Here is a 12,328-nt window from a genome sequence, read left to right on the forward strand (position 1 = left end):
GCCCTGCCCAGAGCATGCCAGCAAGTAATGGTAAGTTTCATTAGCACAGCTCACAGACGCTGATAAGACGCCAATGCTGTGAGTAAAAGAAGTTTCTCAAGTACCAAGTGATCTATTATGATAGCAGTTTTTGTCCCTTCTTTGCACATTTCCCTTAAACCATCTCCCATAATGTTTAGAGCTATTAAAGAGCATTCAAACATGCAACCGTGATTGTGTAAACAAAAAGTAAATACACACCACAAGACTTTAAAATGTAAGGGTTTTCAAGTGATCAGCAACTCCCCTGTACGCACACTGATAAGGGGAGTGGTGCCACCCAAGCCACTCTTCTTTCAGCGCTCATCAAGCTAACACATCTCCAAAGAAAGCAAGGGCAGGAGAGGAGGCGATCCTGAAAATCACATTATGAGACATGAAATTAATCCAGCCTCCCCCAACATTAGGCCTCCACACAGTTTAACCTTGAAAGTGCTTTTTACTCCTTTGCATAAAGACTTCTGAACAACCCCACTGTCACAGCTAAAAGAGCAAGTATGACACTACAACAATGGCTCTGCTGAGGTAATTATTCAACAGGATCCTCCACCACACTGATGATATGTTGTAATTTCATTTCACTTATGTCTGTTTTATAATGAAATATACGGTTGAGCAGGAGGGGCTTTACCTCCCAAAAGACCACTTCCTCCTAGAAATAAAAAAAGCCTTTTGTGCTCGCCTTTGAGAAATCCTTGGTGGATTAAGACACTGCACACGAGGAACCACATCAATTAATATGCCTCTAATGAGGGAATTAAATTGTTAGAAAATAATAACTAATTGGTGTTCAGTTTCTTTGACGGTAACATCATAGCTTGACCGTTATCAGACTACTTGACGAGACCATTAATGAATGAGTACATTTGCTATTATCTAAACTTTTTTGATAGACTAATAAATATCTAATAATCAAAGCTTTAGTTTCATTTACTGAAATCACCAAAACCACCAAGAAAACTTCTAATCAAAATTTAAAATGTACCAAAAAAAATAAACACATTTGTACAAAATAAGAAGCAGTTGGGTTTTGTAAATTGATTTTATGCTATTCAAGTTTTTAGTTTAAATAATTTTGACTCAATTCCTAAAGATACAATTGAAGGCATCAACCAAAGAACCCTTTAGTACCTCAGTTTTCTATTTTTACCAGTTTTTACATAGTCTCTGCTGAACTAGTTCATTGAAGAGTTAAAACCAATCCAGGTTTTGCTGCTTTATAACTACATCCCAGTTTAGATCAACTTTAAACCTTTGGTTTCCAATGCAAATCACTAGAGTTTTTACTTTAGTTGAGCATTCTCCCATAAGAGGAATACAATTGTCTGCTAGTATAACTCTGGGAACTGTAAATAACTGTTGGCTCAATGATTAAGCTCCCAATGGTGTGTTAAATTGTGACAGAGGTCCTGTTTAACCAGGTGTATTCAAGCCATCCGTCTGTTCCCAAATTCTACACAAACACCAAAGTACCAAATGTTGCAATTCTTTACATGACCACTGCAGGTTGCTTTCAAAAGGAAACAATTTCTCAACTCCCATGTTAAAAACGTAAGCTTTCATCAACACAAACATACCAACAGGGTTTTTTTTTTCAATTTATTACTGAGAAGTTTTGCTTAAATCAGTTGTATTTTATTTCATTAGAGCTCAGTTTGTGTGTTATATAGAAGAGTATTTTATTTGAGTGGGAGGGTTTGCAAAGCTCTCTTTTTACTTTGTCCTACTGAAAGAGCCATGTCGAGGAGGGAAGAGCATACTCCAACTAATGTGCCAGCCATACATTAGGAATGACCTGTCCAGTTTATGTCTGTATATATACCTTTATGGTACACATGGACAAGTAAAATGAAGGCTGCCACAACAAAATTGATATGTTACAATTTATTGCTGAAACGCTGATGGTCATCATGGTCGTACATTGCCCAGACTTTTCTCCAGAAATGTTCGCACTTGCCAATACCAACAATTGTCTTTTTAACCCTTGTGCTATCTTATTGAGTCCAGATGACCCCACCTTTACATTGACGTCTTCTCCCTACCATGACAAATTTGAATAAAGGTGGAAAGATTTCAGGTAATCCATGGACACCAGAGAAGATCACAAATCATTGAAGAAAAAAGGTTCATCGCTTTGTCTTGTGGGGTCCAGGTGACCCCACTCCCATCCCCGTGCTTAGGATGGCACAAGGGTTAAGTGATCATCTGCCAATACAGTGCTAAAAATGACTGATCATTTTGTTTATCAACTAGAACAATTGAATTTGCATTAAAAAACACAACCTTTTAGGCAAAATATTACAAATTCATTTCTACGGATCTCTATGCATCCTTGTGTTTTGCCCTTTTGCACAAAGAGTTCCACCATTGGATTTCACCTTCACCTCTGCCATGAGAAAAACATCAGTGGTTCTAAGTAATTATCATTTACTCCCATACAGCTCTGGAAAATAAAATTGCTGCGACTGTCAACGAAATTACATGGGGGAGGGGAGTCTGCAGCGTCAGGAAAAGGATCTCTTTGACGTCCTAAAATCTTTCTAGGAAACATACAAACAAAAAAAACTAAAACTCTTTTTTAAACAAATATTCTACGTAAAACTGTTACACAAAAATCAAACTGTGAGGAGCTCCTTTAATCACTTTTAGCTTTTCCACCTAGTTAAAACTATATGTTAGGAGCAAAAGTAATTCACTGTTTTTTTTTATCAGTCCCACTCATCAAAACACTGTAAAAAAGAATAAATAAAAATAGCCTGTCTTTCAGCTAAATCAATCCTGCCTTTAGTTGAAGATAATGAGCATGCTCGTCTGGCTTTAAATGAGCACTGCCGCTCCCGCCCTCCGCAGTTCAACAGTCACATCGCAGAGATACTTTTGAGCATGGCACAAAAGAGAACTCTCAGTCTTTAGAGACCAATTAAAAACACATATTAAAAAACCCACCCTAAAAAGTGGCGCGGCTGCGTTTTACAGCACGGCTCCAACCGTGTACGCCTCATCTGCTTTTAAAGCCACGCTTTTTTTTCTCTTGATTGACAAACAAACCAATGCTGAGGGGGAAGAAAAAAAAAGAAGAAAAAAAATGCAACCTTTCACGTCCGCTGAAGTGAGCAGTACATCCAGAGGTACTGAGCACATACAGATTTTCCACACAGCAGGCGTTCATGCTCATTTGAAGAACAAGAAGGTGGAATTTACCAGTTCAACAGCCCAGTAGGCATACATTAGATGAAGCTATGTGCACACCGGGCATGTGACGCGGGTTCAAGAATGCGGTAAAAGCAGGTTCTTGAGTGTCCATGTTCACACTGAACAAGAAGGAAGGGGCTTCAACTTATTTTTCATTTTTCTATTGTTTTCTATCTTATGTCCGCCACTGGCAGGTAGAGGAGGCTTGGTGCGAAATGTTAAAGCAGAAAAAATCTCTGGAATCTTGCTTTAGGCTGTTTTTTTTCACAGCTCTATTCCGATTCATGAAAGACTTGATGTAATTCTGGACGGGCACAAACCACTGTTAATAATTTCTCCTTCATCATCAATTTTCAAACAGTTGGCACTTCTGAGAATAAAAGGGGATCCCATCCATGAATCACAACCAAACCAGAGCCTCTGATTAGACAGAGTTTAATCTGCGCGTACGATGGCCATCTGTTTTGTACATAGAGCTCGACACCATTCAGAGAATTGTTAGAGTTTTGTATGCAGGATTCCAAAACGTACATTTAGGAAGATTTCATTGGAAGTGGTTTCTTGAACCCGCATTGCTGAGGGCAGTGTGAACATAGCTTGAGAGACATTAGATCTGAATGGTAAAATATAGTTCTTTTCAATTACATACCAGAAGATCCAGAGGTGTTTCTCTTTGTTTGTGAGCTTTGCTAAGATGGAGAAGGTCTACATGATTTGTCATAAATGCATTAAACCCATCAAGTCTTCCTTTCTTTTGGGAAAAGCTTTTCCGATGGTCGAACAGCAAAAGAAAAAAAAATAAGTCGAGCCACTGCTTCAGCTCAGAATTATAACCACGACATATATAGCAGCACAGCCCAGCGGGTGTGCAGCGACTATGAAACATGCTTTGTCTCGCTTCCACACCACTTCCAGGGAAGCCACTCTCATAAATCCCTTCTAATGGTCGCTGGCTGGGGAACTTTTTAACACTGAACTTAGCAGCCACTGTTACTCACCCACAGAGCTCCAGTCTCGGGGGGTGATGGATGGTAATAAATATTGCACAGGGGCTAACAGAGGTCTCCTTAGAGACGTTCAATTGCCTTGAGTGATAGGGTGCCGTTCAGTGACGCCGGAGAGCAGGATTGTCGCCGGGTCGTCCGTTCAATTTCCGTCGTAAATGATAACACTGACTCATCGTGAGGGAAGATATATTTTAAAAGAAAAAGTGGTTTTATGGAGAGTTTGTTTGTCAAAATTCCAGGATTGGGTCTCAGAAAAGACAACCCACAGTGGATCCATAACAATAGTGAATGTACCTGGAATGTGAGGGAAAAGAATACAACTAGTGTATGACCCTTTCCCCCCTCCACCTCCCCGCCTGCTGCTCTTGTGACTGGATCACTGTGACAAAGGAGATCTGTCCAGCTGATCTCCCCCCCCCCCACCCCCCACCCCCATCTTAACCGCTTCTTTGACAATGGTTCACAGCGGAGCTCATGTCCAGTCTGCGGCCATCTGTAGTGTCCTCACAGTCCTTCCAGCGCACCACCCTCTCCGCCGCACTCGCATGGGAACTCGAGGGGAGGGACAGACAAAGAGTGGCATTAGCCAAGGTCATCCCTTTAGGTTTCCAACTTTAACAAGAATCGAGTGTCAAGAATCTTGACGTTTCAGCTGACATGTGAGCCTTAAAAAATAGAGAAATCTGACAGAAACATGTTGTCATACTTTTAAGTGGTACATTAATTAGCGCTATAATATTTAAGAGTACTTAGTAGAGTGTGTAATTAACAAGTTAACACAAGGCAATTAGCAGCTCCTTCATATCACACAAGAAGCTCTTTCCTCCACAATTCATAAACCTGATGAAAATGATAAAGTTGGATGGGTGGATCATGAAGATGACTGCATTCCTACATTTCTTTTCTTTTCTTTTTTTTTTCTTTATGCCCTGTGACTTCACACTGAATCCTGTCAGGGGAGATTCCACCAGGCATCTCAAGCAAGTGGTTCATCTTTTTTTTCCAGAGATGCAAAACGTTCGCTTGTGATCCTCTGTCATGTAATAATGTGTGGCAGCTTCTTCTTCCAGGCTCCTGCAGAGATGTTTAACGGCACTTTCAATGACAGATGTGAGGATTTTTATTTAGTATTTGTGTTGTTAGGATGCAGCCTACAACAGCACCTTACTATTATCAAAAGTCACGCACTTCCTATAATTTTGTTATAACCGACATTTTCGCGGTTCGGGCTTAAAAAAAATCCGTGTCATCATGTGAAATATTTAAGGGCAGCGGGTCACCGCTCGGACTGTGGTCCCCGTTTTGAGTGCTTGTTTGTTTTCCGCGGACGGGAGTCCTCTCCCTTCGCGCCTGCTCCTCATCTTCATGGCGCAGTAAGGTGGACACACATGGCCGGAGCCGAATGCGGACCCGGAGCCGTCACCAACTCTCCCAGCCTCAAACTGGAGAAACCGCGGCTCAGTGTGCTCCTCGTATCGCGGTCTCTTACCTGGACGGACGACGTCTCAACGCCAACTTGGGGACTTTTTTCAGGCACACATCGGCGGCGGCAGCATCCTCCGCGATTTGTTCAGGCGAAGGTTTGAAGTAATTGAGATTCCCCTCGGTTTAATTAATCCTCCGTGGACGAGAAGAAACGGCCAGAAGTGGGTGAGCGGACAGGGAACAAGCTCCGGTGTGCAAAGGCCGAGCCGCCTTTTTTTATTGTTGTGTTTATTTGTTTTTCTCTTCAATTCAAATAAGCATAAACGCAGAGTAGATGTCTAACTGTTTTATGTTTTCCTCCCCCTCTCGTTCCTCGTTCCTCTTAGGCTCAAGACTTTTTTTTTTTTTTTTTTTTTTTTTTTTTTTTTAATAAAGGCGGGGTCTTCGGTCTTTTAAGCCAATGACATTTACCAAAACGAGAAAGCCCCCACTCCTATTTCCTGCCACTCTTCAGCCACCTTTCAGAGGTAGGAGTACGGAAGGAGATGAGGATCAAATACAGCCAAAATAATAGAATTCATTTTTTTAATTTCTGGACTTTGTACTCGCAACTATATGACTCATATTTTAACTTTAATCTCTGATTTATGAGCAAAAAAAAAAAAACAAATTTAAAAAAGATCTGAACTTTTCATTTCTATTTACCGTTTAATGAATACATTAATTCTCTTCCATATTAATAAAAGATGGTGTAGAAGTAGAGGGGAAAAGTTTCACCTGACTTTAACCAAGCAAGATGGCAACCTTTTAAAGTCCCACTGCAATCATCTTTATGATCTATTTTTAAATTGTTCCCACTGTTTTTTTTAATATGATTATGCCATTTTTAGGCTAAATCTAAAAACCTGTTTTCTAGGACATATTTGCTTAAGGGCAGCATGACTTCATAAGAAATTCAACTCAGAGTTGTGGGCGGGACTGATGGCATGGATAAAGCCAGTTTCCATTACTCATCATCCATCTGTTCACACGTTCTTCCGCTAGCTTACAGCCCCTCACAACCCCAACATAACAGCTGCACATTTTTGAGACAGATGCCAGCTCAGACGAGGAAAACAAAGACAGACATGAATCTAGTCTTCTACTAGTGCATGCATCATGGAAGCAAATGGAGCAGAGTCGGGAGCTTGTGGCCAGCCAATGGTAACACCTGTCGTTGCTACAGGTTTTTTCCAACTGCATTTTTGCATCTGCTCATTATTCACAACAACTAGAATAAAGAAATACTCAGAGAGACCATTTTTAAGCTTAATTATATATTTCTTCCATCATGAGAAAAATGCCACAAGAACATGTTAAAAACAACAAAACATTATTTGTATCAGATTGGGCCTCTAAATTTTTAACACCCGCTTAAACCTCGTATTAAGGTTTGCTGGTTTTGCTTGCGACTCTCCACGATAACTTCGACAAGCTTCTTAGCCAGACGACGATATATATATCTATATATATATAGATATATATATATATATATATATATGTGGTAGGTGGTACATCAGATCTTTATTTATTTTTATTATTATTATAATTTTTTTTCCTCAACATTCCAAGTAACTACTTTAAAAAGTTGCATTTAAAATTATTTGCCACCTACTTCCTATCTTAGTCAAATAATGCGGAAGTTAAAGTTGCTTTAGAAAGTAAATATGCAATGAAATTTTTTTTTTTAATTTATTTTCTGAATTCCTTCTTGTATTTAGAATGCAGGAATAGAGGCTTTGTTTTAGAAATTCTGGGACTTGGAAACGACAAATTTTTGCGTACTATGGGCATAAAATACAATCGTGGATTATAGTTTATATCACATTTCGCAGCAATTAGGGCGATTACCTCCCAATGGCCCTCCAACCAACATGGCCCAAGCGATTAAAAATCACTGTGAAGTATAAACTAGGCCCAAGAGTAAAAAGTATTCAATTCTGTCCACCAAAATTCATTGGACAGCAATGAGAAATCTCTGCTTTGATTTTCATACTCTGGTACATATTAAATGCTGCCATCCAGAATAAGACATGAGTCAATAAACAAGTATCCAGATCAATAATTTAAAATTTTTGACAAAGAACCAGGATTATTTATGTATTTAGTTTTACCTCTAAGGTTTCAGGGCAGCTCTGTACAAAATTACTCCTCAACATATTCATTACAGTGTCATTTATGCACTTTGGGCAGACTATATGAGCTTAAGCAATATTCTGAATTGCAGCAGTTTTTTTTTAGAGTGCCACTTCACCACTTTGTTCAATTATACATTTTCAAATTTGGTTCCTTTATATTCATATTATGCCTGGCCTTCAAGTATTACTTTACTGATCTGTCCATCAAAGTCTTTCTAGCTCTTATCTAAATGTGGGGGAGGGTGGGCACCATATGTCAGTGAAGGAAATTTAATACATGATAATTATGCAGAAATTTAGCTATGGAAATAAAATATTGTGTTTTTAAAATCAGAGGATTTCACTCTTTGTGTGTTTATAATCAAGGACAAACAGTTGTATAGTCACAACTCTTCATTGTCCTCAGAACCTTCTACTCTCTACAAACCCAACATGCAAACTAATTGTGAACAAAAAGAAGCAGAGTTACATATATACTTATATATTATATTTCTTAGTTTTATTTGTCAAATATCACATAAAATTTTGATGCAAAGTTTACAGAGACCTTTCAAAGAGCTGAAACAGGCTAACCACCATTTGTTTCTGTGCTCACCCGAAGATTCTCAGTTCCAGAGGAACCAAAGACTTTTCATACCCAAAAGATGTCCCTTCAGCGGACGAATGCCGCTGCTGTATCGATACATTTCCTGTTGACCTCTGACCTTGATCTCCATCCACACATTCACTGCGAGTGCATGCAGATAGTCGTTGTTGAAGCTGGAAAACAAAGCATCCACACTGCGGTCCCTGAAGACCCGTATCTGTCAATCTCAATGTGAATTGGTGAAAGCAGAACCCCCCCCATGCTTTGTGCTCCTGGCAGAATTAGAGTTTGCTTGGAGTACAATGACAGCATTGCATCAATGGACGCGTCTACTAATTTGTGGTCATTTTGCAGGTACACTAGGTATTTTGTTTGTTCCCGTTAAATTTGGACTTTCATGATACCTTGACTTACCTAGACTTAGGACTAGATAGATGTTTGAGGAGTAGAGGTCTGTTGTCCTGATTTCACCAACTCAGAAGCTGAAACCTTGTCACCCCTCCTTAAATGCTGCACACCTGGCTCTTTTTTATTGGGGAGCCAAAGCTTCACATAGCAATAAATAGGGGGCAAAACTCCAAGTCTTGAATGTATCTTGTGAAACTGTAGTGATCCCGTGTCGGAACAGCCAACTAAACCGACCCCCAACCCTATTAAACAAAGCTGAATCAATCCTCCCAATGATGTTTGTAATTTAGAAGTCACTAATGACATGCACTGTGAACTGGAAGATTATGTTAGAAATGCCTCTTGAGTCAAGTGCTGGAGAAAATGCTAGAAAGACGCACAAACATACTAAGACGAGATTAAAAAAATCTTAGGGAACAAAGCCATTGTAGGATTTTGACAGTGTTAAAGCATTTAAATCCAAGCCATGTAATAGCGACCTTTTTATTGTAATTTTCTTTGTAAAAGTTCTTCTCCGTTTTAAGAGGACGATTCTAATCCGGGTTACTGTTTTAAAATCAAGATGTAAACCTTAGTTGATGATTTTATGATGGGGTCATTGGAGCCAGAATTTCACCCATGTGACCATGAAGTCAAGATTTTAACACTATGATAACATTAATATTATCCACACACAGCCCTATCCATGTCCTCATCTAGTGTTGAAAAATGTAAATGTACCAATAAAGAAATTTCATAGTTATATGCCCCGCTTTTTCCTCCGCTTTGGTTCAGTTACGGTAAATAGACACTCACATAGCACTTTTCTATCTTGCTTTAATCGCTCTACAGTCTACCCATGCATGCAGACACCAATGCCGAACACTGGTGCCAACCAAGAGGACCAATGTGGGGTTCAATGTCTTGCCCAAGGACATTTCAACACATGGACGGGCTTGTGGCACCAATTGGTGCATTGGGTCATGTGACCTTAGAGTAAGTAGGCGGAGACAAGACAGCTTAGAAAAGTCAATAAGGAAAACATGCGAGATTAAGTTAGTCTAGGTCCATCTTTTTCAACCAGTGTGCTGCAGGATAATATTTAACTTCACCTAATTGATCTCAAAGCATTTACTATTGTCAGGATATCAGGTCTGTGTTCATCTAAGAAGGCCCATGTTTCACACTGAGCAGGTAGAAATGTCAAAGATCATGACTTTTCTTTTTATTTATTCAATATTCAAATAAAAAAACAGAGGAAAAGTTTTACCTTGACTCATAAGAGATTTAAAATAGATTTTTTAAAAACGACTGATTTAGGGGATAATAAATTCTTGTTATATCTTTGGGGCGTGCTGGTTACAGGATTTTGTTTGTATAATACCTGGCTAATCTGCCCAATTTCTGCACAAATACTCTCAGAAAATGTTTATACAGTTGTTGGAATAGATGCTGAAAGCGAAATTACTCAACTTCATCAGCAAGAAAATTGGTTTGTTCAAGACCTTTTGCGGAAGAGTGGAAACAGATGCCTTGAAATGTGAACGATTTGGAAAAAAAAATGTTAATAAATACAACAAATAAAATCCAAAATAATTAACCAAATCAAACTCCAATAATTCAGAAACAGAAATGAGAATGTGAACCAAAGGGTGAAACTTAAACAAGGACCTAAACACACATGGAGGAAGTATTTAGCAGAAGCAGCTGTGAATAATTAGTAACTTAAGCCAGGTGTTATCTTAGCATGGGGAGCAACAGAAACAGCCTGAAAACTGAACACAAAAACCTCCATTCAGTAGCCAAAACTTTGGAACCAAACTTTAAAAACAAAACCAAAGACAGATATTTAGTCACTTTGATTGACTTGAAACAAATGAGGACTTACCGTAATTAAACTAATAAATCACACATCTGTATATTTTTACAGCAGACGACCTACATTCATTAAAAAAACAAAATGTAGATTGTAAATAATTGCAGGCTGACATTTTTAGATTTACCTGCAACAAAAATGAAATGCTTTGTCTAAGGATTTGTTAATAAAGTTTTCTCTTCAAGACAAATAAAAGAAATATCTTAAAATGTTGTATTTTTAAAAGCACATTCATTTGTTTTACTGGTTGTGAGAAACAAATGCTTTTGGGAATGACAGATGTTTTTGCCACCCTTATCCATTTACCCTTCCAGTCTCAAGCTGCTAATTTTGGAATTTAGCCTTTGGGTGTACTTAAGCCCACATTCTGTGGGATGAGGATCTCTCTTTTAGAGAAAGACTTTTAATGTTGCATGTGTGGCGTTTATGTGAGATCAAGTGTGCACGAGCACACGCGTGTCCCTGCATCAATGTGCTCGTATTAGCCTCATGTGGAAAAAAAAAATCCCACCAATAACCCAGACAGGAGGCATGGCGACTCCTCTGAGGCTGCCATACGTATACAACATGTTGATATGATTACTGCGCAGTCTGCCACACGTGTTCTAGATTGGTCATTAACTACCTTTTTGAAGACTTTGTCAGTTTGTACCAAGACAACAAGGAGCAACAACGTGCCCTCTGAGCTCCACTCCCCCTCCATCCACTTGCCATTCTTTTCTCTCATTAATATGTAAATTAGTGGCTTATTGTTGTTAGAGACAGGGGGGAAAAAGCTGTCATGTCTTTGGTGACAGACTCAATGGATGTGTTTGGACTGTGAGGCTTGCTGTTTTCCAATTGTATGTCTTATCATTGTTTAGCTCGTGATTTAAAAATGTAAACATTAATTCATTTGCATCTGTCAGGAAGTTTAACAATGTGATTCTAAGAGATGGATATTCACTGAAATTTTAAAAAAGATGTCATTGTTGTTGTGTTTATTTATTTATCACACTTTATTTGATGTCCAGCCATTGGTTAAAAACTTGGATCTCATCAGTTTACGTTCTTTCTTGACTTTGGCTTCACATTTCTTATCTCTGCAATCAAAATATGAGAAACCTCATTTCTACATTAATTACATGAATTCATTTTTACCGTTTTAAACGTGCAGAGGGGACTCACCAACCAATCAGTGGTGCCGACAGCCTCCCACTTGATCCACTTAGTCAAAGTTTACTTCACACCTAACACGTTCTTGAAGAATACTTCCACACTGTGGAGTGTTATCATTGGGCAAAGAGATGAAAAATGTCAGTCAAGATACGATAAATGTAGTTACTCATCGAGAGTCAGTGTTTTTTCAATGTGTGGATTAGTAGGAGTAAATACACAGATTGTGTCAGCTTCTTTTTCAGAAGGATTAGAGGAACTCATGGGCTCTGCAAGAATCTCATGATGTCCTTCCTCAGCTAGATTTACAAAAACTTGAGCACCTTGACAGCTCGACCCGTGCCTTGTGTGAACATACCAAAACAGATTGCTACAGGGATTTCTTTGAATCAAAAACCACTTTTACAACTTTGTACATCGTTCGTTCAGAATTTTTGTAAGAGAGTGGGACTGCTGTGTTTTTGTGGATCTTTGTACATATGCT

At 38.9% G+C, this 12,328-nt stretch overlaps 1 protein-coding gene across 2 annotated transcripts in view; it reads right to left on the reverse strand.

The window, feature by feature from the left end:
• Positions 1 to 6,060, reverse strand: part of ctbp2 (C-terminal binding protein 2) — a 104,233-nt gene extending 98,173 nt beyond the window's left edge. For both annotated transcript variants that reach the window (XM_023949174.1, XM_023949168.1), the window contains exon 1: positions 5,728 to 6,060. The gene's annotated coding sequence lies outside the window, so the exon portion shown is untranslated. The remainder of the gene's footprint in view (positions 1 to 5,727) is intronic.
• Positions 6,061 to 12,328: the final 6,268 nt, after the last annotated feature.

This window comes from Oryzias latipes, chromosome 19 (genome assembly GCF_002234675.1).
Source record: "Oryzias latipes chromosome 19, ASM223467v1".
In the NCBI taxonomy this organism is placed as follows: domain Eukaryota; kingdom Metazoa; phylum Chordata; class Actinopteri; order Beloniformes; family Adrianichthyidae; genus Oryzias; species Oryzias latipes.